At 46.1% G+C, this 27,156-nt stretch overlaps 1 protein-coding gene across 4 annotated transcripts in view; it reads right to left on the bottom strand.

Moving 5' to 3' along the window:
- Nucleotides 1–27,156, bottom strand: part of BTRC (beta-transducin repeat containing E3 ubiquitin protein ligase) — a 410,877-nt gene that overhangs the window by 269,846 nt on the left and 113,875 nt on the right. The window lies entirely within an intron of this gene.

The raw sequence follows: 27,156 nt of genomic DNA on the forward strand, positions 1-27,156 counted from the left end.
CTGATTTATCAAGAAACTGCCACAAAACCCCCTCAAACAATACATCAGCCTGTGGCAGGCAAGTTTGGGATAAGTACTGCACAGATTACTATGCATGCTTCCTTCTATTTAAAACTGTAGAAATAGTTAAAAATTAAGAAGGAAAAAAAAAAATAAGAATTTACTTACCGATAATTCTATTTCTCGTAGTCCGTAGTGGATGCTGGGGACTCCGTCAGGACCATGGGGATTAGCGGGCTCCGCAGGAGACAGGGCACATCTAAAAAGCTTTTTAGGTCACATGGTGTGTACTGGCTCCTCCCCCTATGACCCTCCTCCAAGCCTCAGTTAGGTACTGTGCCCGGACGAGCGTACACAATAAGGAAGGATCTTGAATCCCGGGTAAGACTCATACCAGCCACACCAATCACACCGTACAACTTGTGATCTGAACCCAGTTAACAGTATGATAACAAAACGAAGTAGCCTCTGAAAAAATGGCTCACAACAATAGTAATAACCCGATTTTTGTAACAATAACTATGTACAAGCATTGCAGACAATCCGCACTTGGGATGGGCGCCCAGCATCCACTACGGACTACGAGAAATAGAATTATCGGTAAGTAAATTCTTATTTTCTCTAACGTCCTAGTGGATGCTGGGGACTCCGTCAGGACCATGGGGATTATACCAAAGCTCCCAAACGGGCGGGAGAGTGCGGATGACTCTGCAGCACCGAATGAGAGAACTCCAGGTCCTCTTTAGCCAGAGTATCAAATTTGTAAAATTTTACAAACGTGTTCTCCCCTGACCACGTAGCTGCTCGGCAAAGTTATAATGCCGAGACTCCTCGGGCAGCCGCCCAGGATGAGGCCACCTTCCTTGTGGAATGGGCATCTACATATTTCGGCTGTGGCAGGCCTGCCACAGAATGTGCAAGCTGAATTGTACTACAAATCTAGCGTGCAATAGATTGCTTAGAAGCAGGAGCACCCAGCTTGTTGGGTGCATACAATATAAACAGCAAGTCAGACTTTCTGACTCCAGCCGTCCTAACTATATATATATATATATATATATATATATATATATATATATATATTTTTAGGGCCCTGACAACGTCTAGTAACTTGGAGTCCTCCAAGTCCCCAGTAGCCGCAGGCACCACAATAGGTTGTTTCAGGTGACAACGCTGACACCCCTTTAGGAAGAAACTGGAGACGAGTCCCAGTTCTGCCCTGTTCAAATGGAAAATTCTAATATGGGCTTTTGTAAAACAAAACCGCCCATTCTTTTTGACAATCGCCTGGCCGAGGCCAGGACTAACAACATGGTCACTTTCCATGTGAGATATTGGTCAACAGCATGGTCACTTTCCATGTGAGATATTTCAAATCCACAGATTTGAGCGGTTCAAACCAATATGATTTTAAGGAATCCCAACACTATGTTGAGATCTCACGGTGCCCCTAGAGGCACAAAAGAACTGTATATGGAATACACCCTTTACAATCTGGACTTCAGGAACTGAAGTCAATTTTTTCTGGAAGAAAATCTACAGGGCCGAAATTTAAATCTTAATGAACCCCAATTTTAGGCTCAAAACACTCCTGTTTTCAGGAAGTGCAGAATCGACCTAGTTGAATTTCCTTCGTGGAGCCTTCCTGGCCTTACCCACGCAACATATTTTCACCACATGTGGTGATGACGTTGTGCGGTCACCTCCTTCCTGGCTTTGACCAAGGTAGGTATGACCTCTTATGGAATGCCTTTTTCCCTTCAGAATCCGGTATTCAACCGCCATGCCGTCAAACGCAGCCGCGGTAATTCTTGGAAAAGACATGGTACTTGCTGAAGCAAGTCCCTTCTTAGCTCCCCAGGCCCTTAGTCCTCTGTGAGCATCTCTTGAAGCTCCGGGTACCAAGTCCCTCTTGGCCCATCCGGAGCCACTAGTATAGTTCATACTCCTCTATGTCTTATAATTCTCAATACCTTGGTTATGAGAAACAGAGGAGGGAACCCATACACTGACTGGTACACCCACGGTGTTACCAGAACATCCACAGCTATCGCCTGAAGGTCTCATGACCTGGCGGAATACCTGTCCCGTTTTTCGGGCGGGACGCTATCATGTCCACCTTTGGTCTTTGCCAACGGTCCACAATCATGCTGAAAAACTTCCCTATGAAGTTTCCACTCTCCCGGGTGGAGGTCATGCCTGCTGAGGAAGTCTGCTTCCCAGTCGTCCACTCCCGGAAAGAACACTGCTGACAGTGCTATCACATGATTTTCCGCCTAGCGAAAAATCCTTGCAGTTTTGTCACTGCCCTCCTGCTTCTTGTGCCGCCCTTTCTGTTTACGTGGGCGACTGCCGTGATGTTATCCCACTGGATCAATACCGGCTGACCTTTAAGCAGAGGTCTTGCTAAGTTTAGAGCCTTATAAATTTGCTCTAAGCTTATTTATACAGAGAGAATTCTCCAGACTTAATCACACTTCCCTGGAAATTTTTTCCCTGTGTGACTGTTCTCCAGCCTCTCAGGCTGGCCTCCGTGGTCACCGGCATCCAATCCTGAATGCCAAATCTGCGGCCCTCTAGAAGATGAGCACTCTGTAATCACCACAGGAGAGACACCCTTGTCCTTGGATATAGGGTTATCCGCTGATGCATCTGAGGATGCGATCCGGACCATTTGTCCAGCAGATCCCACCGAAGAGTTCTTGCGGGAAATCTGCCGAATGGAATTGCTTCGTAATAAGCCACCATTTTTACCAGGACTCTTGTGCAATGATGCACTGACACTTTTCCTGGTTTTAGGAGGATCCCGATTAGCTCGGATAACTCCCTGGCTTTCTCCACTGGGAGAAACACGTTTTTCTGGACTGTGTCCAGAATCATCCCTATGAACAGTAGACGTGTCATCGGAAAAAGCTGCGATTTTGGAATATTTAGAATCCACTCGTGCTGACGTAGAACTACTTAAGATAGTGCTACTCCGACCTCCAACTGTTCTCTGGACCTTGCCCTTATCAGGAAAGCGTCCATGTTTCCTTTTAAGAAAAATCATCATTCCGGCCATTACCTTGGTAAAGACCCGGGGCGCCGTGGACAACCCAAACGGCAGCGTCTGAACTGATAGTGACAGTTCTGTACCAGGAACCTGAAGTACCCTTGGTGAGAAGGGCAAATTTGGACCTGTAGGTAAGCGTCCCTGATATCCAGTGACACCATATCGTCCCCTTCTTCCTGGTTCGCTATCACTGCTCTGAGTGACTCCATCTTGATTTGAACGCTTGTATGTAAGTGTTCAAATATTTCAGATCTCACCGAGCCGGTTGGCTTCAGTACCACAATATAGTGTGGAATACTACCCCCTTCCATGTTGTAAGAGGGGTACTTTGATTATCACCTGCTGGGAATACAGCCTGTGAATTGTGTGAGGGGGAGATGTCTCGAATTTCCAATGTACACCTGGGATACTACATGTAGGATCCCGGAGTTCCCTTGCGAGTGAGCCCCCTGCGTACTGAAACTCTTGAGATGACCCCCTACCGCACCTGAGTCCGCTTGTACGGCCCCAGCGTTATGCTGCGGACTTGGCAGAAGCTGTGAGGGGCTTCTGTTCCTGGGAATGGGCTGCTTGCTGCAGTCTTCTTCCCTTTCCTCTACCCCTGGGCAGATATGACTGGCCTTTGCCCGCCTGCCCCTATGGGGACGAAAGGACTGAGACTGAAAAGACTGTGTCCTTTTTTGCCGATATGTGATTCGGGGTAACAAAAAGTGGATTTTTCAGCTGTTGCCATGGCCACCAGGTCCGATGGACCGCCCCTTTATACGGCAATACTTCCACATGCCGTCTGGAATCTGCCTCACCTGACCACTGTCGTGTCTTCGTCTGGCAGATATGTAAATCACATTTACTCTTGATGCCAGAATGCAAATATCCCTCTGCGCATCACGCATATATAGAAATGCATCCTTAAAATGCTCTATAGTCAATAAAATCTTGTCCCTGTCAAGGGTATCAAAATTTTCAGTCAGGAAATCCGACCAAGCCCCCTCAGCGCTGCACATCCAGGCTGAGGCGATTGCTGGTCGTAGTATAACACCAGTATGTGTGTATATACTGTCATGATATTTTTCAGCTTCCTATCAGCTGGCTTCTTGAGGGCGGCCGTATCTAGAGACGGTAACGCCATGTTTTTATAAGCGTGTGAGCGCCTTATCCACCCTAAGGTGTGTTTCCCAACTCGCCCTTACTTCTGGCGGGAAAGGGTATACCGCCCATAACTTTCTATCGGAGGAACCCCACGTATCATCACACACTTCATTTAATTTATCTGATTCAGGCAAAACTACAAGTAGTTTATTCACACCCTACAAAATACCCTTATTTGTGGTACTTGTAGTATCAGAAATATGTAACAGCTCCTTCATTGCCCTTAACATGTAACTCGTGGCCCTAAAGGAAAATTACGTATGTTTCTTCACCGTCGACACTGGGGTCAGTGTCCATGTCTGTGTCTGTCGACCGACTGAGGTAAATGGGCGTTTTTACAAGCCCCTGACGGTGTCTGAGACGCCTGGACCGGTACTAATTTGTCCGCCGGCCATCTCATGTCGTCAACCGTCTTGCAGCGTGTTGACATTATCACGTATTTCCATAAGTAGACCATCCATTCCGGTGTCGACTCCCTAGAGAGTGACATCAACATTACAGGCAATTTGCTCCGCCTCCTCACCAACATTTTCCTCATACATGTCGACACACACGTACCGACATACAGCACACACACAGGGAATGCTCTGATAGAGGACAGGACCCACTAGCCCTTTGGGGAGACAGAGGGAGAGTTTGCCAGCACACACCAAAAGCGCTATAATGTATATAACAACCCTAGAAGGTGTTGTTTCTATATATGCGCTCTTAATATATCATTATATCGCCAATTTATGCCCCCCTTCTCTTTTAACCCTGTTTCTGTAGTGCAGTGCAGGGGAGAGTGGGAGCCTTCCTCACCAGCGGAGCTGATCAGGAAAATGGCGCTGAGTGCTGAGGAGAATAAGCTCCGCCCCCTTTTCGGCGGGCTTTTCCTCCCGGTTTTTTAATAACTGGCCTGGGTTAAAATACATACATATAGCCTTAATGGCTATATGTGATGTATTTATTTGCCAAATAGGTATTTATATTGCTGCCCAGGGCGCCCCCAGCAGCGCCCTGCACCCTCCGTGACCGTGTCAGTGAGCCGTGTGACAACAATGGCGCACAGCTGCAGTGCTGTGCGCTACCTCTCTGAAGACTGTGAAGTCTTCTGCCGCCTGTTTCCGGACCTCCGTTCCGCCGTCTTTCTTCAGCGTCTGTAAGGGGGATCGGCGGCGCGGCTCCGGGACGAACCCCAGGCTGACCTGTGTTCCGACTCCCTCTGGAGCTCAGTGTCCAGTAGCCTAAGACTTCAATCCTCCTGCACGCAGGTGAGTTGCCAGTCTCTCCCCTAAGTCCCTCGTTGCAGTGATCCTGTCGCCAGCAGGAATCACTGATTAGAAACCTAAAAAAAAACTTTACTAAATAGCTCCTTAAGAGAGCCATCCAGTTTGCACCCTTCTCGGACGGGCACAAAAACCTAACTGAGGCTTGGAGGAGGGTCATAGGGGGAGGAGCCAGTACACACCATGTGACCTAAAAAGCTTTTTAGATGTGCCCTGTCTCCTGCGGAGCCCGCTAATCCCCATGGTCCTGACGGAGTCCCCAGCATCCACTAGGACGTTAGAGAAAAGTGTGTGTGGGGTACCTGCCAAATCCATAATCAGCTCTGGACCTCTGATCCTGGCCTGGGACAGGAAAACAGGGAAAAAAAAACCACAGTGTGAGGCTTTCCCTATTTTTCTATAACCAGCAACGGGCTGAAGCAGTCGGGGGTCTTACGTTATAGCATGGAGACACACAGCATGAGGTCCCCTTGCCATAACGTCAACCAGCCTCAAACCGGTCAGCCCAGAGCTGGTATCCCTCAAAAAGTCAGGATCCCACAAAACATGGGGTCCCTCCTCCCAAGGGACAACCAGCCATGTGCTATTCCCAGCACCCCAGGCCAGTGTGGTACGGGTTTTAAGGTGCATAAAAAGAGTTCATATAGATTTTTACAGGCTGCCACAACTGCCAGCATGCCGGACATTAGGGTTTGCTGGCACTTATGGTCCACCTGTTTAAAAAAAAGAAAAAATGTTCCAATAAAGGCAGGACATACTGTAGACACAGAATGTTTTAGTAATTTATTTGGGGGGGGGGGGGAGGGGGAAATCCAAAACACAGCCCTCGTTCTCCACTTACAATACTTGAAAGAAAAAAAAAAAAAAAAAAACAAGAATCATATCCATTTCATTCCAAGTAGGTATCCAGGACTTCTTTGTAACGATTAAAAAACCCAAACCTATACGACACGACAAAATGGTAAGTCATTCAGCACTTCCCCATTTTTTTGGTGGGTCCCGACAACCTACCTAGATCAGACTGAATTTGTCAAGATGACACAATAAACAATGTAATAACACTTAAAGTGGTCATTATAACAAAACCGTCCACCCAATTTCTAGAAGTGTCTAGATCAGGGCTGGCCAAACCAGTCCTCGAGATCTACCAACAGTACACATTTTCCAGATCACCTAGCTGTTGCACAGGTGTAGTCATTACTAATTAAGATGTGCTGCATTCATTCCTAACTGACAATTCTACAGGTCTCCAGGAGGCCTGGAAAACATGAACTGTTGATAGATCTCGAGGACCGGTTTGGCCAGCCCTGGTCTAGATTGTGTAGTGGTGCAATGTAAATGTCCCCAAGACAGCACATTTCCCATTTAAACATGCTGCATTACCATAAGCATTTCTAGTAAATGGATCAGTATATGAAAGTTGTATAATACAAAGCCACTAACTAATTGGGACTGGTCTGTGTTAGAGGTGGCCACAGACAATCGATGGCTAGCAACAATCAATGGTCTAATGGGGTAGTGAGTGGTTTCACCATCGATGGGAGGCCACAATGGTAAAACATTGGTGGCTGATCCTTGATAGCGACTGCAGTCCCTACTTCTTAATGGTTAGGTGTATTGTTAAACCATCGATAATTAATTGCTGATGGTGAAAACTACAAAACATTGATAAGGTCAACACTAGTCTGCCCTCTTCAACTAGTTGTTCACTAAATAACTGCAATATGCTCTAGATCACAGGTTCTCAAACTCGGCCCTCAGGACCCCACACGGTGCATGTTTTGCAGGTCTCCTCACAGAATCGCAAGTGAAATAATTAGTTCCACCTGTGGACCTTTTAAAATGTGCCAGTGAGTAATTAATTCACCTGTGCACCTGCAAAACATGCACAGTGTGGGGTCCTGAGGACCGAGTTTGAGAACCTATGCTCTAGATTAAAACAATCATTAGAGGCATAACTTTAGGAGAGTATGTATGTTTTCCAAAAGTACAAAGTGGTCTGCTGTAATGCCCTGACATTTATTATATAAATGAGGATATAAACATGGGTACATGCTCAAGTCTAAATTATTGTCTTCTCCAGTCATTACGGCTTGCTGGCTGTAAGCTGGTCCACACCCTAATTGAGCATCCATCTGTTTTTTTTTTTTTCTTTTTTCATCTGCCACAAATTGTATTCCAAGTGCCACATTAAACTCTGTAAATGTTTCTTTAATGTGGCATAATCTGCTAATTACATTTCTATTAAACTGTCTCTCTTTAGACACACAGTATATAAGGAGTCTCTTCACTATATACATCTGCTGACACTTAAACATGGCAGTCCCACTTGAAACCCTTTCTCCTTACTACATGGATGGGATCATGCTACAAAAACAACTAAAGAAAAAATGTCAATTTTAAAATGTTAAAAAAATTAAATAAGCATTTAATTGTAAAAAATGTGTGCAATCCTTAATTTACTGCACCGTAAAAAAAAAAAAAAAAAAAAAACCCGGAGAATTTGTTATTTTTACCTCCATTTATACAGCAACATTTAAAAAAAATTTAAGAAGCCAAGGAACTGGGTTTTATGACAGCGAGTTTATTTGCATGTATCAGAATCCTTAATCCTATTTGGAATTGTCAGCCAGGCAGAATGCAAGCCTTGGATAGGAGAATCCCAATCTGGCTGGCAGATGGATAGGTTGGTTATAGCTACAAAAGTATATTTTGCCTGAAGGCACAATTCAGTACACTGTTAAAATGATATTAAGCCTCTGTCAAGCTGAATCATTTGGATCTACTGTATAGAAATGGAGGGAGGTGAAGGGAATATATACATGTATACATCACTAAAGAAATACTAAATTATACATATATATATATGTATATATATATAAAAAAAAAAAAAGAGGGTCTATATATATATATACACACGCACACATGTATGTATATATATAAAAAAACACACACAGATAAACACACACACACACACACACACACACACAGTGTAATAAACATCCAAGAGCATCTCTGGTAGAGGGTCTTTTATACATAGGATCTGTGCTGCTGTAGCGCACTCTGAATGCTAATATAATCATTCTCTCTCATGAGACATTAGCAAATAATCAAATGAAGAACAGGATCATAATTTACGGAGATTCGGGCAACTCTCTATGCAAATTCGACTTGTTATTGCTGCTGCCTCGTTAATCTATCTGAATGCCTTTGACAAACTCTTTTGATTTATTAAGTCATGACACGTCCAATGTGTGTATATTTTGTTAGATTGACATTATCATTAAGAGTGGGTGGACTGAGAGTACATGAATGGCTGATATTATACGCTGGTGTCTGCTGCACAACAGCTGAGCTTATCCTTCGCACGAAGGCCCTGAGCGGCAGGCTCTTCCTATCTCACCAGCCATTCATCATCTCGATGTTAATTGGCCCAGGCTTTAAGCAAATTTTCAACACGATTTAAAGGTCTGATGACACTGATTACTGACCCTCTGCCATACGGTGCCTATTGATTAACCTGACAGAGTTGAGAAGCTCCAGGGAAACAAGGTATTCTCACTCAAAATAAAAAGTCTGGTTAATAAATAAATGAAATATCTATATATGTATACACACACACACACACACACACACACACACACACAGTGTCCTGCAGTGGAGGGGGATAGTTGGGAGGCCCCCTCTCACTTGCTGCTCTACTTAGCAGAGCAGCGGTGAATAGACACTGCACATGCGCCTATTCACCGGGAGCGAGAGACTGCGTGCATGGCCATCAGCACAGAGGGCGCTAGGTGTACCCCCACAGTGACAAAAATGGTAGTGTGGCCCGCAATCACGGCACGTCCCGTGAGGCCACGGCCCCTCATGAGGCCACATCCCCTAATTTTGGCTGCGCACACCTGTCCATCCTTCAGCCCGGAAAAAATTTGGAGGTACGAGATAGATAGATAGATAGATAGAATAATTACGTCTTTTTTAAGTTTTGTTTTTCAGTTTTTATTTCTAGGTTATTAAGAAAAAGTCCCAAAATTACACGCACACACACACATATATATACATATATATATATATATATATATATAGCAAGTGTGGACCAGCACTCCTCCTTGTGGCTGAACGTGACCCTGGTGCCTCCTGGTAACGATCATGCAATGTCCCAAAATAGATGACAGCGGCACTCAAGGATTTGAAAAAATGGAAAACTGTATTCAAAAGTGAATGAACAAGCCTTGTTCATTCACTTTTTTTCAAATCCTTGAGTGCCGCTGTCATCTATTTTGGGACATATATATATATATATATACCCACAAACGAAAAAATTCTGCGGCACTCGAGGTCTTGTAAGAATAACAATTGTATTTAAAACATCAAAAAGGTGTCCATCGACGTTTCGGGGACTTCAACCCCTTTGTCAAGATGTGTGCAAGTGACAAAGGGGTTGAAGTCCCCGAAACGTCGATGGACACCTTTTTGATGTTTTAAATACAATTGTTATTCTTACAAGACCTCGAGTGCCGCAGAATTTTTTCGTTTGTGGTTGGATTTCATACTGAGGGCACCAGGGCATTTTTGAACATACAGTGGAGTGCCGGGCTGCTTCCATTTTTGTATGTATATGTATATATATATATATATATATATATATATATATATATATATATATATATATATATATATATATATACACATACATACATACATACATACATACACACATACACACATACATACATATACATATATATATATACATACATATATATATATATACACACATATATACACACACATACATACATATATATATACATATATATATATATATATATATATATATACACACACACACATATATACACACACATATATATATATATATACACACACACACACATACATACATACATACATACATACATACATACATACATACACACACACTAAAGAGTATAAAAATATTACAACCAAAACTGTTTCACTCAATCTAGAATGCCTTTGCCTGGAAAATGGTACGTATCAGCTGCAACAGGAAAACTGGTGCTGGTCTTCTACTGGGTCCTGCCAAAGAACTAGTTCAAGGTACTATTGAGGCAGTGACGTGCATTCAGGATAGGTAGGGGAGGCAGAGCCTCACCTGTTATACTCAACTACACTGCAGTGTTTTGATTATAAAAAGGATAAAGAATAATATAAAAGAAGTTTATTTATAACTAATAAATATCAGCTTTGTATTAATCATATCTTCTTTGTATTGTTTTAATCATTTTTATAGTCAAAACTCACAACCAAATCGCATATGTGTGAGTAAATCTGGCTCTGATACTAGCCAGTGACTCCCCAGCCATTCACCTCACCACACTTCACTGTATTCAGAGGTGTTATTCAGACAATAATATAAGCAGAGTTTTTCTCCTTTCAACCGCGGCTCGTAGCCCACTGCTCAAGATCTGACTTATGCACTGCCTTCTTTTAAAGGAAAGAATGAGACTTGCATGGGAGAAACTGGCTACCCATCCAATCAGAGGTGACAGCGAGTCTCACCACATGCTCTCCTCCATTTCTCTGCTTGTCCTCTAAACAGAAGTGATGCGGGACATACATCTACAGCCGGGATTCCACATTCTGCCAATCCGATGATCATTGATGATTGGCAATCGCCAAAAAACTATGTTAAAAATCCCTGACTCATAGATCTTGATGATTGTTTGGTCGCAATCATCGAATCGAGGATTTCCAACATGTTGTGTTCTCCAATTCTCAAACATATGCATCGGGAGAATGGGGAATTGCCACAATTCTCCCCTAATGGGCACCTTAACGCAAAGGAACAAATCAGATTTTAGCTATCGTTGTAAAGAATGTCCTAGAAGCTAATTTGTGGCTTTGAACAATTTCTCCAATTGTTCTCTTTATAAATTGATATATCTCTCCCTTAGGGGAGATGTATCAAACCTTCTAGAAGGATAAAGTGGAAAAACTGCATATAGAAGCCAAACAGCTTCCATGCGTCATTTTACAGCGTGTGCTAGATGATAGCTAGAATCTGATTGTTGCTATGGGTAACCTTGACTTTATCTCTCTAAGGTTTGATGCATTTCCCCTTTAGTGTATTGGAGATATTCAGGGAATGCTTTGAGTAGCAGGATGTGGAAAGTAGACTAATATATGGGCATGTGGTTAGTTACAGTGAGTCAGGGAGGCATGTGGGGAGGTACGAGTGGCTTACTGAGGCATGTGGGGAGGTCCGAGTGAGATAATAAGAATTTACTTACCGATAATTCTATTTCTCGGAGTCCGTAGTGGATGCTGGGGTTCCTGAAAGGACCATGGGGAATAGCGGCTCCGCAGGAGACAGGGCACAAAAGTAAAGCTTTCCGATCAGGTGGTGTGCACTGGCTCCTCCCCCTATGACCCTCCTCCAAGCCAGTTAGGTACTGTGCCCGGACGAGCGTACACAATAAGGGAGGAATTTTGAATCCCGGGTAAGACTCATACCAGCCACACCAATCACACCGTACAACTTGTGATCAAAACCAGTTAACAGTATGATAACAGAGGAGCCTCTGAAAGATGGCTTCTTAACAATAACCCGAATTAGTTAACAATAACTATGTACAATTATTGCAGATAATCCGCACTTGGGATGGGCGCCCAGCATCCACTACGGACTCCGAGAAATAGAATTATCGGTAAGTAAATTCTTATTTTCTCTATCGTCCTAGTGGATGCTGGGGTTCCTGAAAGGACCATGGGGATTATACCAAAGCTCCCAAACGGGCGGGAGAGTGCGGATGACTCTGCAGCACCGAATGAGAGAACTCCAGGTCCTCCTTAGCCAGAGTATCAAATTTGTAAAATTTTACAAACGTGTTCTCCCCCGACCACGTAGCTGCTCGGCAAAGTTGTAATGCCGAGACCCCTCGGGCAGCCGCCCAAGATGAGCCCACCTTCCTTGTGGAGTGGGCCTTTACAGATTTAGGCTGTGGCAGGCCTGCCACAGAATGTGCAAGTTGGATTGTGCTACAGATCCAACGAGCAATCGTCTGCTTAGACGCAGGAGCACCCATCTTGTTGGGTGCATACAATATAAACAACGAGTCAGATTTTCTGACTCCAGCTGTCCTTGCAATATATATTTTTAATGCTCTGACAACGTCCAGTAACTTGGAGTCCTCCAAGTCACTTGTAGCCGCAGGCACTACAATAGGCTGGTTCAGATGAAATGCTGACACCACCTTAGGGAGAAAATGCGGACGAGTCCGCAGTTCTGCCCTGTCCGAATGGAAAATCAGATATGGGCTTTTGTAAGATAAAGCTGCCAGTTCTGACACTCTCCTGGCCGAAGCCAGGGCTAGTAACATGGTCACTTTCCATGTGAGATATTTTAAATCCACCTTTTTTAGTGGTTCAAACCAATGAGATTTTAGAAATTCCAAAACCACATTGAGATCCCACGGTGCCACTGGAGGCACCACAGGAGGCTGTATATGCAGCACTCCCTTAACAAAAGTCTGGACTTCAGGAACTGAAGCCAATTCTTTTTGAAAGAAAATCGACAGGGCCGAAATTTGAACCTTAATAGATCCCAATTTGAGACCCATAGACAATCCTGATTGCAGGAAATGTAGGAATCGACCCAGTTGAAATTCCTCCGTCGGAGCACTCCGATCCTCGCACCACGCAACATATCTTCGCCAAATGCGGTGATAGTGTTGCACGGTTACTTCCTTCCTTGCTTTAATCAAAGTAGGAATGACTTCTTCCGGCATGCCTTTTTCCTTTAGGATCCGGCGTTCAACCGCCATGCCGTCAAACGCAGCCGCGGTAAGTCTTGAAACAGACAGGGACCCTGCTGAAGCAAGTCCCTCCTTAGAGGTAGAGGCCACGGATCTTCCGTGATCATCTCTTGAAGTTCCGGGTACCAAGTCCTTCTTGGCCAATCCGGAACCACTAGTATCGTTCTTACGCCTCTTTGCCGTATAATTCTCAATACTTTTGGTATGAGAGGCAGAGGAGGAAACACATACACCGACTGGTACACCCAAGGCGTTACCAGCGCGTCCACAGCTATTGCCTGCGGATCTCTTGACCTGGCGCAATACCTGTCCAGTTTTTTGTTGAGGCGAGACGCCATCATGTCCACCATTGGTCTTTCCCAACGGGTTACCAGCATGTGGAAGACTTCCGGATGAAGTCCCCACTCTCCCGGGTGAAGGTCGTGTCTGCTGAGGAAGTCTGCTTCCCAGTTGTCCACTCCCGGGATGAACACTGCTGACAGTGCTATCACATGATTCTCTGCCCAGCGAAGAATCCTTGCAGCTTCTGCCATTGCACTCCTGCTTCTTGTGCCGCCCTGTCTGTTCACAAGGGCGACTGCCGTGATGTTGTCCGACTGGATCAACACCGGTTTTCCTTGAAGCAGAGGTTCTGCCTGGCTTAGAGCATTGTAGATTGCTCTTAGTTCCAGAATGTTTATGTGAAGAGACGTTTCCAGGCTCGTCCACACTCCCTGGAAGTTTCTTCCTTGTGTGACTGCTCCCCAGCCTCTCAGGCTGGCGTCCGTGGTCACCAGGATCCAATCCTGTATGCCGAATCTGCGGCCCTCCAATAGATGAGCACTCTGCAACCACCACAGAAGAGATACCCTTGTCCTTGGAGACAGGGTTATCCGCTGGTGCATCTGAAGATGCGACCCTGACCATTTGTCTAACAGATCCCTCTGGAAAATTCGTGCATGGAATCTGCCGAATGGAATTGCTTCGTAAAAAGCCACCATTTTTCCCAGGACTCTTGTGCATTGATGTACAGACACCTTTCCTGGTTTTAGGAGGTTCCTGACAAGCTCGGACAACTCCTTGGCTTTTTCCTCCGGGAGAAAAACCTTTTTCTGAACCGTGTCCAGAATCATCCCTAGGAACAGCAGACGAGTTGTCGGCATTAACTGGGATTTTGGAATATTCAGAATCCAGCCGTGTTGTTTTAGCACTTCTTGAGACAGTGCTAATCCCCTCTCTAGCTGTTCTCTGGACCTTGCCCTTATTAGGAGATCGTCCAAGTATGGGATAATTAATACGCCTTTTCTTCGAAGAAGAATCATCATCTCGGCCATTACCTTTGTAAAGACCCGAGGTGCCGTGGACAATCCGAACGGCAGCGTCTGAAACTGATAGTGACAGTTTTGTACAACGAACCTGAGGTACCCCTGGTGTGAGGGGTAAATTGGAACGTGGAGGTACGCATCCTTGATGTCCAAGGACACCATAAAGTCCCCTTCTTCCAGGTTCGCTATCACTGCTCTGAGTGACTCCATTTTGAACTTGAACTTCTTTATGTACAGGTTCAAGGACTTCAGATTTAGAATAGGTCTTACCGAGCCGTCCGGCTTCGGTACCACAAATAGAGTGGAATAATACCCCTTTCCCTGTTGTAGAAGAGGTACCTTGACTATCACCTGCTGAGAGTACAGCTTGTGAATGGCTTCCAAAACCGTCTCCCTTTCGGAGGGGGACGTTGGTAAAGCAGACTTCAGGAAACGGCGAGGCGGATCTGTCTCTAGTTCCAACCTGTACCCCTGAGATATTATCTGCAGGATCCAGGGATCTACCTGCGAGTGAGCCCACTGCGCGCTGAAATGCTTGAGACGACCGCCCACCGCCCCCGAGTCCGCTTGAGAAGCCCCAGCGTCATGCTGAGGCTTTTGTAGAAGCGGGGGAGGGCTTCTGTTCCTGGGAAGGAGCTGCCTGTTGGTGTCTCTTCCCCCTTCCTCTGCCTCGTGGCAGATATGAATATCCCTTTGCTCTCTTGTTTTTAAAGGAACGAAAGGACTGCGGTTGAAAAGTCGGTGTCTTTTTCTGTTGGGGAGTAGCTTGAGGTAAAAAGGTGGATTTCCCGGCTGTAGCCGTGGCCACCAAATCTGATAGACCGACTCCAAATAACTCCTCCCCTTTATACGGCAAAACTTCCATATGCCGTTTTGAGTCCGCATCGCCTGACCACTGTCGCGTCCATAAACTTCTTCTGGCCGAAATGGACATAGCACTTACCCGTGATGCCAGTGTGCAGATATCCCTCTGTGCATCACGCATATAAAGAAATGCATCCTTTATTTGCTCTAAAGACAGTAAAACATTGTCCCTATCCAGGGTATCAATATTTTCAATCAGGGACTCTGACCAAACTACTCCAGCACTGCACATCCAGGCTGACGCTATAGCTGGTCGTAGTATAACACCTGTATGTGTGTATATACTTTTTTGGATATTTTCCATCCTCCTATCTGTTGGATCTTTAAGTGCGGCCGTCTCAGGAGAGGGTAACGCCACTTGTTTAGATAAGCGTGTGAGCGCCTTATCCACCCTAGGAGGTGTTTCCCAGCGCGCCCTAACCTCTGACGGGAAAGGGTATAAAGCTAATAACTTCTTTGAAATTAGCATCTTTTTATCGGGGGCAACCCACGCTTCATCACATACATCATTTAGTTCTTCTGATTCAGGAAAAACTATAGGTAGTTTTTTCACACCCCACATAATACCCTGTTTAGTGGTACCAGTAGTATCAGCTAAATGTAACGCCTCCTTCATTGCCAAAATCATATAACGTGTGGCCCTACTGGAAAATACGGTTGATTCGTCACCGTCGCCACTGGAATCAGTGCCTGTGTCTGGGTCTGTGTCGACCGACTGAGGCAAAGGGCGTTTTACAGCCCCTGACGGTGTTTGAGGCGCCTGGACAGGCACTAACTGATTGTCCGGCCGTCTCATGTCGACAAACGACTGCTTTAGCGTGTTGACACTATCTCCATAAATAAAGGCATCCATTCTGGTGTCGACCCCCTAGGAGGTGACATCCCCATATTTGGCAATTGCTCCGCCTCCACACCAATATCGTCCTCATACATGTCGACACACACGTACCGACACACAGCAGACACACAGGGAATGCTCTTAACGAAGACAGGACCCCACTAGCCCTTTGGGGAGACAGAGGGAGAGTTTGCCAGCACACACCAAAAGCGCTATATATGACAGGGATAGCCTTATAATAAGTGCTCCCTGTATAGCTGCTTTTATAATATAATTTTTTTGCCACTATTTTGCCCCCCCTCTCTTGTTTTACCCTGTTTCTGTAGTGCAGTGCAGGGGAGAGACCTGGGAGCCGTCCTGACCAGCGGAGCTGTGTAAGGAAAATGGCGCTGTGTGCTGAGGAGATAGGCCCCGCCCCTTTTCCGGCGGGCTCGTCTCCCGCTCTTTAGTGTATTCTGGCAGGGGTTAAATATCTCCATATAGCCCCGGAGGCTATATGTGAGGTATTTTTTAGCCAAATAGGTTTTCATTTGCCTCCCAGGGCGCTCCCCTCCCAGCGCCCTGCACCCTCAGTGACTGCCGTGTGAAGTGTGCTGAGAGGAAAATGGCGCACAGCTGCAGTGCTGTGCGCTACCTTTAGAAGACTGAGGAGTCTTCTGCCGCCGATTCTGGACCTCTTCATGTTTCAGCATCTGCAAGGGGGCCGGCGGCGAGGCTCCGGTGACCATCCAGGCTGTACCTGTGATCGTCCCTCTGGAGCTGATGTCCAGTAGCCAAGAAGCCAATCCATCCTGCACGCAGGTGAGTTCACTTCTTCTCCCCTAAGTCCCTCGTTGCAGTGATCCTGTTGCCAGCAGGACTCACTGTAAAATAAAAAACCTAAGCTAAACTTTCTCTAAGCAGCTCTTTAGGAGAGCCACCTAGATTGCACCCTTCTCGGCCGGGCACAAAAATCTAACTGGCTTGGAGGAGGGTCATAGGGGGAGGAGCCAGTGCACACCACCTGATCGGAAAGCTTTACTTTTGTGCCCTGTCTCCTGCGGAGCCGCTATTCCCCATGGTCCTTTCAGGAACCCCAGCATCCACTAGGACGATAGAGAAATTTATAGGTCTAAGTGACATGTGGGGGGAGTGTTGGCGTACACATGGGATTTGAGGGTTTGTGGCCTCAAAAAGAACATTAGGTCATTATATGGCTAGTGGGTCTACATGTGATGGGAATTTGTGGGAAGTGGAGATCTGAGGGCATCAGGGTAGACTTTGGAAGGAATGGAAGGTCTTAATACACCTGGTGGCGTTTTATATCAAATCAAAATTACGTTTAAGCTTTGGGAACCATGAAGTATAAATGTTCTCATTACGGTTTTCGAAAATGAAATAAACGTGGTTGCTAGGGGTAAAAAAAATAAAAATAGCTTGTGCACCCGATATAATAAATGTCTCCTACTGGATCTAACCTTAAGGGCAGAAGTAAAAAAAAAAAAAAAAAGGGGTTTAACCAAGGCTGCATCTGCAGATTTGTTTTGAATTATAGAGACAAGTTTAGTCGACAGGAGATTCTAATTACACTTATTTCATCGAAGTCTGTTATAGAACATTTAAATGAGATTGTAAAAATATTCTACATCCATTATTTATCTTATTACAATGACTAATAATTGTCACAGAAGTTGTAATACACAAGCACAGTAGCTATGCAAAAAAATGCAATTAATAAGACATTATTTAAATTACTCCAGAAATACTGATCCAATGTAAAACAACAATTTTAATCTTCACTATTTAATATTTAAACATGCTTTAGTGTGTTAGAAACAATAATTTATTAGCTGTGCTAGTTGGGGGCTATTTACATTTATAACAAGATAAAAATAAACCATTATAAACCGTACACAAAAAAAAAAAATACTCCATATTAAAAAAGTGTCATATAATTCCCTGGTCTGGAATCTATAAAAATCTATCCAAATTTAACGCTGGAAGGTGCCGTAGCTATGTTATAATATAAGGTTACATTTTACGCTCATAAAAAAAAAAAAAAAAGAGGCAAACAAACAAATAATTTCAAAAACACAAAGTTACATTCACATTTTAACTCAATTACCTCCACAGCTTCAGGTTTGACACGAGCCTGACAGAGCAGTAGGTTCATACCCTGGCCAATAGCGGCCATCTTCTATAACAATTTAACAGTCAAGTTGAGGGCAGATGATTTGCCATACTGTGCCAACAGATGGATATTGGCCGTAGTACAGAATATGCTGGGCCAGTTTAAGGAAACCAACAGTATTTGCTGAAGCAGTCAATAAATGCTCATACACAGGCTAATAGCGGTCATCTCCTATATACATTAGGAGTTTAATAGTTGACTGTGACCTTGACGACATTTATCATATCCACTCAGATGATATGTCGACATGAAGAACTGCTGACAAACAGTCCCTGGTGGTATAATGGTCTCTTACCTTCTCCCAGAGATAATAAATAGGATTTTAATACCTACCGGTAAATCCTTTTCTCCTACTCCGTAGAGGATGCTGGGGACCCCAACAGGACCATGGGGTATAGACGGGATCCACAGGAGACATGGGCCCACTATAAGACTTTTTACTGGGTGTGAACTGGCTCCTCCCTCTATGCCCCTCCTCCAGACCTCAATTATAGGAACTGTACCCAGGGGAGACGGACATTTTGAGGAAAAGGATTTTTGTTAAATTAAGGGTGAGATACATACCAGCTCACACCACAAAAAACACCATACAACTGGAATAGCAGGAATACCAGATAACAGTATGAACGAAAAAACAGCAACAATCTGAACATAACCGGCACACAACCATCGTGTAACCGAAACAAGAACCAACAATACAACTGCGAGTAACAGTAAGCACTGGGATGGGCGCCCAGCATCCTCTACGGACTAGGAGAAAAGGATTTACCGGTAGGTATTAAAATCCTATTTTCTCTTACGTCCTAGAGGATGCTGGGGACTCCAACAGGACCATGGGGTCTATACCAAAGCTCCAGATCGGGTGGGAGAGTGCGGACGACTCTGAAGCACCGATTGAGGAAACATGAGGTCCTCCTCAGCCAGGGTATCAAACTTGTAGAACTTAGCAAAAGTGTTTGAACCCAACCACGTAGCTGCTCGGCAAAGTTGAAGTGCCGAGTCCCCTCGGGCAGCCGCCCAAGATGAGCCCACCTTCCTGGTAGAATGGGCTTTTACTGACTTCGGCAACGGCAACCCAGCCGAAGAATGAGCGTGCTGAATCGTATTACAAATCCAGCATGCAATAGTCTGCTTGGAAGCAGGATTCCCAATCTTGTTGGAAGCATACAGGACAGACAGAGCCTCCGTTTCCCTAACAGGAGCCGTTCTGGCGACATAAATCTTTAAAGCTCTTACAACATCAAGAGATTTCGGGACTGCCAAAGCATCCGTAGCCACAGGTACCACAATAGTTTGATTTATGTGAAACGAAGAAACCACCTTCGGCATAAATTGTTGACGAGTCCTCAATTCCGCTCTATCCACATGAAAAATCAAATATGGGCTCTTGTGAGACAAAGCTGCCAATTCTGACACTCGTCTGGCAGACGCCAAGGCCAAAAGCATAACCACTTTCCAAGTGAGAAACTTTAACTCAACCTTTCACAAAGGTTCAAACAAGTGAGACATAAGAAACTGTAACACCACTTCAAGATCCCACGGTGCCACGGGTGGCACAAACGGAGGATGGATATGCAGCACTCCCTTCACGAAAGTCTGAACCTCAGGAAGGGCGGCCAATTCTTTTTGAAACAAAATAGATAAAGCCGAAATCTGCACTTTGATGGAACCCAATTTGAGGCCTGCATCCACGCCTGCCTGCAAAAAATGGAGAAAACAACCCAAGTGAAACTCCTCTGCCGGAGCGGTTTTGGTTTCACACCACGACACATATTTTCTCCAAATACTGTGATAATGTTTCGCCGTGACCTCCTTTCTAGCCTTAAGGAGAGTGGGGATGACTTCCCCGGGAATACCTTTACGAGCTAGGATTTGGCGTTCAACCTCCACGCCGTCAAACGCAGCCGCGGTAAGTCCGGAAACACGCATGGCCCCTGCAGTAACAGGTCCTCTCTTAGAGGAAGTGGCCAAGGATCTTCTATGAGCAGTTCCTGAAGATCCGGATACCAGGCCCTTCTTGGCCAATCTGGAACGACGAGTATTGCCTGAACCCTTGTTCACCTTATGATCCTCAACACTCTTGGAATGAGAGGAAGTGGTGGAAATACATACACCGACTGAAACATCCACAGAGTTACCAGGGCGTCCACTGCACTGGCTTGGGGGTCCCTTGAACTGGAACAATACCTCGGAAGCTTCTTGTTGAGGCGAGATGCCATCATGTCTATTTGCGGAATTCCCCAATTTCTTGTCACTTCTGCAAACAACTCTTGATGAAGGGCCCACTATCCTGGATGGAGATCGTGTCTGCTGAGGAAGTCTGCTTCCCAGTTGTCCACGCCCGGAAGGAAGACTGCTGACAGAGCGCTCACGTGCTGTTCCGCCCAGTGGAGAACTCTTGTGGCCTCCACTATTGCCACCCTGCTCTTTGTTCCGCCCTGGTGGTTTACGTACGCCACCGCTGTTATGTTGTCCGACTGAATCAGGACAGGTAGACCTTGAAGAAGGTTTTTCGCTTGCAGAAGGCCGTTGTAAATAGCTCTCAACTCCAGAACATTTATGTGGAGACAAGATTCCTGACTTGACCATTTTCCCTGAAAACTTCTTCCTTGTGTGACTACACCCCAGCCTCGGAGACCTGCATCTGTGGTCAGCAGGGCCCAATCCTGGATTCCGAACATGCGTCCTTCTAGAAGGTGAGAACTCTGCAGCCACCACAGGAGAGAAATTCTGGTCCTGGAAGAGAGACTTATTTTCCAGTGCATGTGCAGGTGAGACCTGGACCATTTGTTCAGCAGATCCCACTGAAGCACCCGGGCATGAAACCTGCCAAACGGAATGGCTTCGTAAGCCGCAACCATCTTCCCTAGCACTCGAGTGCATTGATGAATCGACACTCTTGCCGGTTTCAGAATCTCCTTGACCATGGTCTGTATTTCCAGAGCTTTTTCTGCCGGAAGAAACACTCTCTGTAATTCCGTGTCTAGGATCATGCCCAAGAAGGGCAGCCGAGGTGCTGGGATCAACTGAGACTTTGGCAAATTTAGAATCCAACCATGATGTTGCAGAACCGTCAGGGAGAGTTCCACATTTCTTAGCAACTGCTCTTTTGATCTCGCCTTTATCAGGAGATCATCCAAGTACGGGATAATTGTGAAATACTGCTTGCATAGGAGTACCATCATTTCCGCCATCACCTTGGTGAAGACCCTCGGGGCCGTGGAAAGCCCAACCGGCAACGTCTGAAATTGGTAATGACAATCCTGCACCGCAAATCTCAGGAAGGCCTGATGAGGAGGATATATCGGGACGTGTAAGTAGGCATCCTTTATGTCGACTGATGCCATAAAATCCCCCCCTTCTAGGCTGGAGATCACAGCTCGAAGAGATTCCATCTTGAACTTGAAAGTTTTCAAGTACGGATTGAGGGATTTTAGGTTCAGAATCGGTCTGACCGAGCCGTCCGGCTTCGGCACGACAAAGAGGCTCGAATAGAACCCTTCCCCCCGTTGGGACGGGGGAACCGGGACAATAACCCTCTGTTGACACAGCTTTTGTATCGCAGCATTTACTACTTCTCTTTCTGGAAGAGAAACTGGCAAGGCTGATTTGAAAATGCGGCGGGGGGGCATCTCCTGAAACTCCAGTTTGTACCCCTGGGACACTATGGGGTACATTTTTCTACGGTGGGAGATTTTTAGAACTGGTGATGTTGCCCATGGCAACCAATCAGATTCTACTTACCATTTATCTAGCTGCTTCTAGCAGATAATAGATATAATCTGATTGGTTGCTATGGGCAACATCACCAGTTCTAAAAATTTCCCACCTTAGTAAATTTACCCCTATGTCTAAGATCCAAGGATCCAGGCCCGATTGAAACCAGTCCTGACTGAAGATTCGGAGACGGCCCCCCACCGGCACGGACTCCCACAGGGGAGCCCCAGCGTCATGCTGTGGACTTGGCAGAGGCGGGGGAGGACTTTTGGTCCTGGGCGCTAGACACAGCAGGCGACCTTTTTCCCCTTCCTCTACCCTTTGAAGCGAGGAAGGATGAGCCCTTTCCTTTTTTGTATTTATTAGGCCGAAAGGACTGCATCTGATAATGGGGCGCCTTTTTCTGTTGTGTGGGAACATAAGGAAGAAAAGATGACTTACCTACAGTAGCGGTGGACACCTGGTCAGCAAGGCCGTCACCAAACAAGACACTACCTTTAAAATGGAGAGCTTCCATAACTTTCTTGGAGTCGACATCAGCATTCCATTGATGAATCCACAGCGCCCTCCTGGCCGAGACCGCCATGGCATTGGCCCTTGATCCCAAGAGGCCAATATCCCTCGCCGCATCCTGCAGCGTCCCTGATATAACCAAGAGACAAAAGAATGTTATCCCTATCAAGGGTATCCATGTCAGAAGCTAAATTATCAGCCCACTTAGCAATAGCACTACTCACCCACGCCGACGCCACAGCAGGCCTGAGGAGTGCACAAGTAGTAACGAAAATGGCCTTCAATGTCGTCTCCTGCTTGCGATCCGCCGGATCCTTGAGGGCTAAAACACACTACACGGTTGTTGCCGGCCGGGAAAAAGCCGGACGGCTTTTACCCGTGCCGGCATTGTAGTTAACAGTGTGAGGGGTAGGGTCCCTTCACACTGCACGGCCCCGGCCCGGCTGCCGGGTTGCAGCCGGGTCTCACCACTGGAAGGTCCGGCGGCCGGGCGGCCGCCGGGCCGTCCTTGCAGCCAGTAAACCGTGTGTGTGAAGGGGAGCTTTCACACACAATGGTTTTTTCTGAAGCCGTGTCTGATGCTGCGCATGCGCACAGCATCACACACGGCTCAAAGCCGTCCTGTGTGACAGACACTGCCGGTTTCTCCCGGATGGCAAAAAGCCGGACAAAGTTTGTCCGGCTTTTTGCTATCCGGGAGAAACCGGAGTGTGTGTTACAGCCCTGAGGGCAGCCGTGTCAGGAGACGGAAGCGCCACCTTTTTGGACAGTCGGGACAGAGCCTTGTCCACATTGGGAGACGACTCCCATTTCTCCCTGTCAGAGGGGGAAGGATATGCCATAAAAATTCTCTTGGGAATCTGCCACCTTTTTTCAAGCGACTCCCAAGCGTTTTCACAAAGAGCGTTCAGTTCATGAGAGGGGGGAAACTTCACCTCAGGCTTTTTCCCTTTAAATAAACAAACCCTTGTATCTGGAACAGCAGGTTCCTCAGAGATATGTAAGACATCTTTAATAGCCACAATCATGTACTGAATACTCTAAACCACTTACGGATGTAAACTGGCCTCATTGAACTCGACACTGGAATCCGAGTCTGTGTTGGTATCCGTAGCTGCCATCTGGGTAAATTAACGTTTTTGTGACCCTGAGGGGGCCTGTACCTGAGACAAAGCGTCCTCCATGGATTTTCTCCATGTTTGTGTCTGAGAATCAGATTTATCTAGCCTCTTAGACAATAATGCCACATTTGCATTCAATGTACTCAACATATTCACCCAATCAGCAGTCGGCTGTGCCGACAGAGTCATTCCCAAATCCTTCTCCGCGCCCCCAGTAACTTCCTCCGGGGAGGAACACTCAGCCTCAGACATGTCGACACGCAGTACCGACACACCCACACTCAGACTGGCCAAAAGGGGACAGACCCACAGGGAAGCCTGTAGAGAGAACACAGAGGGAGTATGCCAGCTCACACCCCAGCGCCCATATACTACTAAATAAATAATATATGATGGCTGCGCTTTAAATATATATACATATATAGCACCAAATTGCGTGTGCCCCCCCCCCCCCCCCCCCCCCTTCCCGTTTTGCTCCCTTTACTTGTAAGGAGAGTGGAGGTCCGGGCCAGCGTCTCTGCATGCAATGTGAAGAGATAAAATGGTGCTGGTAAGCTGTGCGGCTAAGCCCCACCCCTTCCCGGCGCGCTGTAGTGCCGCTTAAATTTGAAATTTTTTTATACTGGCGGGGGTCTCGTACACAGTGCACAAGCACCGAATATGCATTTTTTGCCATAAAAATAACCTCAGTAACTTGCTGCCCAGGGCGCTCCCCCCCTTCCCCAGCGCCCTGCACCCCGTGAGTGCCGTTGGTGTGTGTGTGGGAGCATGGAGCGCAGCGCGACCGCTGCGCTGTACCTCCGTTACTGAAGTCATCTGCCGTCACTGAAGTCTTCTGCCTTCTGCATACTCACCCGGCTTCTTTCTTCTGGCTTCTGTGAGAGGAGTGACGGCGCGGCTCCGGGAACAAGCAGCTAGGCGCACTAAGTGATCGAACCCTCTGGAGCTAATGGTGTCCAGTAGCCTAAGAAGCAGAGCTCTTAACTCAGAAGAAGTAGGTCTGACTTCTCTCCCCTCAGTCCCACGAACCAGGGAGCCTGCAGCCAGCAGGTCTCCCTGAAAATAAAAAAGCCTAACAAAGTCTTTCCAGAGAAACTCAGTAGAGCTCCCCTAGGCTCCCCAGTCTCTCCTGGGCACAGAATCTAACTGAGCTCTGGAGGAGGGGCATAGAGGGAGGAGCCATTTCACACCGAGTAAAAGTCTTATAGTGTGCCCATGTCTCCTGCGGATCCCGTCTATACCCCATGGTCCTGTTGGAGTCCACAGCATCCTCTAGGACGTAAGAGAAATAATAATAATAATAATTTTATTTATATAGCGCTCTTTCTCCAATAGGACTCAAGGCGCTTAACAGATACATAGCATAATAGAGTACAGAAAATAATGAAGTACATTTTCATAAAATACAGAAGCATGAAGATAATAAAAGGGACATTATGGAAATGCTTGAGTAAACAGGAAAGTCTTGAGTCTACTTTTGAAGGATTCTATAGCTGGGGCCTCTCGCACTGTGCGGGGAAGTGAGTTCCATAGAATCAGAGCCGCATGACTAAAAGCTCGACCCCGAGATGAATTACGGGAGATTCTAGGTACTACTAAAAGTCCTTCATCTACAGATCGCAGTAATCGAGTGGGGCAGTATGGGGTCAGAAGCTGCTGCAGGTACCTTGGGCCCTGGTCATGTAATGCTTTGAAACTCAGTAAGCCAATCTTGAAGATGATTCGCCATCTTACAGGCAGCCAGTGAAGGGAGTAGAGGATGGGTGTTATGTGGCTAGAACGGGGCTGGTTGGTTAACAGCCTGGCAGCTGTGTTTTGCACCAGCTGTAAGCGGTGCAATTCTTTTGCTGGGAGACCAAGGTAGAGGGTATTACAGTAGTCTAATCGAGAGGATACAAATGCATGTTTGACTTTTGACAGATCATCTAAGGGAATTAAGTGCTTGATTCTGGCTATGTTCCTCAGGTGAAAGAATGAGGATTTGATTGTGGCTGGTATCTGATGTTTAAGTGTCAAGCCACGATCCAGGACAACACCAAGATTCCGCACACGATCACTGGTCTGTAATTTTGAATCCCCGAGTGTAAGTCCAGTTGGTTGGCTATGCTGCGGTCTTGTACTTTGATGTTGCGGTCGTATCATAAGGACCTCTGTTTTATCCGGGTTCAGTCGCAGCCAACTGGCACTCATCCACTCCTGTAGCTCAGCTAGACAGCCATTTAGGGTTGCTATTGGGTCATCAGTGCCGGAGCAAACGATAAGTACAGTTGTATATCATCTGCATAGCAGTGGTAGACCAGGCCATGGCGCCTGATTATTTCGCCCAATGGAAGCATGTATACTGCAAAAAGCATGGGGATAGTATAGAACCTTGTGGGACACCACATGGCAATGGCACTGGGGGTGATTAGTATAATCCAGACGATACTCTCTGTGACCTGCCTGTGAGAAACGATTTGAACCAGCTTAGGACTGTGCCATCCAGGCCACAGAAATGTATCAGTCGCTCAATCAGAAGCTTATGGTCTATTCAAATGCTGTCCCCTGAGTCCTGGCGGTCATATAAGGATAAGTTCCGATGCAGGCAACGGAGTATCAGTGTTCCGGTGAATAGTTTTCCCTCTATTCCTAACCTGAACACTGCCCCTAGTGCCTAACCCTAAAACCCCTGCCCCATCGCCCACATCCTAACTCTAACCCTCCAAGCAGCACCTAACATTAACCATTGAGAATCTCCAGACTGTTGACATTTCACATGGCAACACTGTGAAGCGGTCGACAGTTTGAGGATGCCAACCTGGTGCATGTCAAAAATTTGAACCATGTTCTTTTGATGACATTGTAGTGTCAGCCTTGTAAAGGCTGACGTAGTTACGGACAACCATTCAACTAGATGCCATATTGATAAAGCCTCCTAGGACTCTCCACTGCTCATAGTAGTTAGGGTATCCAGACTATAGATCTACACTAAAAAGGTCTCATTTATTTCAACTTTTCATACTTTACCATCCATGTAGACTACAATTGGGAATAGTAACCTGTGTCGTGCGGAGTGAGGCACCTTGCCCGAAGCATGGAGAGCGAAGTGAGCCATGCGAGGTACGCAGTACAGTAATGGAGCTTGTTTATTGCACAAAAGTGACAAAACACCCAAAAACAGGGGGGGGGGGGGAATGGTCTACCTTTTCTGTGTCTACCATTTCCATGTCGACCTTTTGACTGTCGACCTTTCCTACTGTCTACCTATTTTATGTCGACCTTTTGACCCTGTCGACCTAATGCATGTCTACCATTAGTGGTAGACCTATTGACTGTCGATCTAATAATCCACACCCGTTGTTAGTACTCAAATGGAAAATGC

The sequence above is a fragment of the Pseudophryne corroboree genome, chromosome 3 (genome assembly GCF_028390025.1).
Source record: "Pseudophryne corroboree isolate aPseCor3 chromosome 3, aPseCor3.hap2, whole genome shotgun sequence".
NCBI lineage: Eukaryota > Metazoa > Chordata > Amphibia > Anura > Myobatrachidae > Pseudophryne > Pseudophryne corroboree.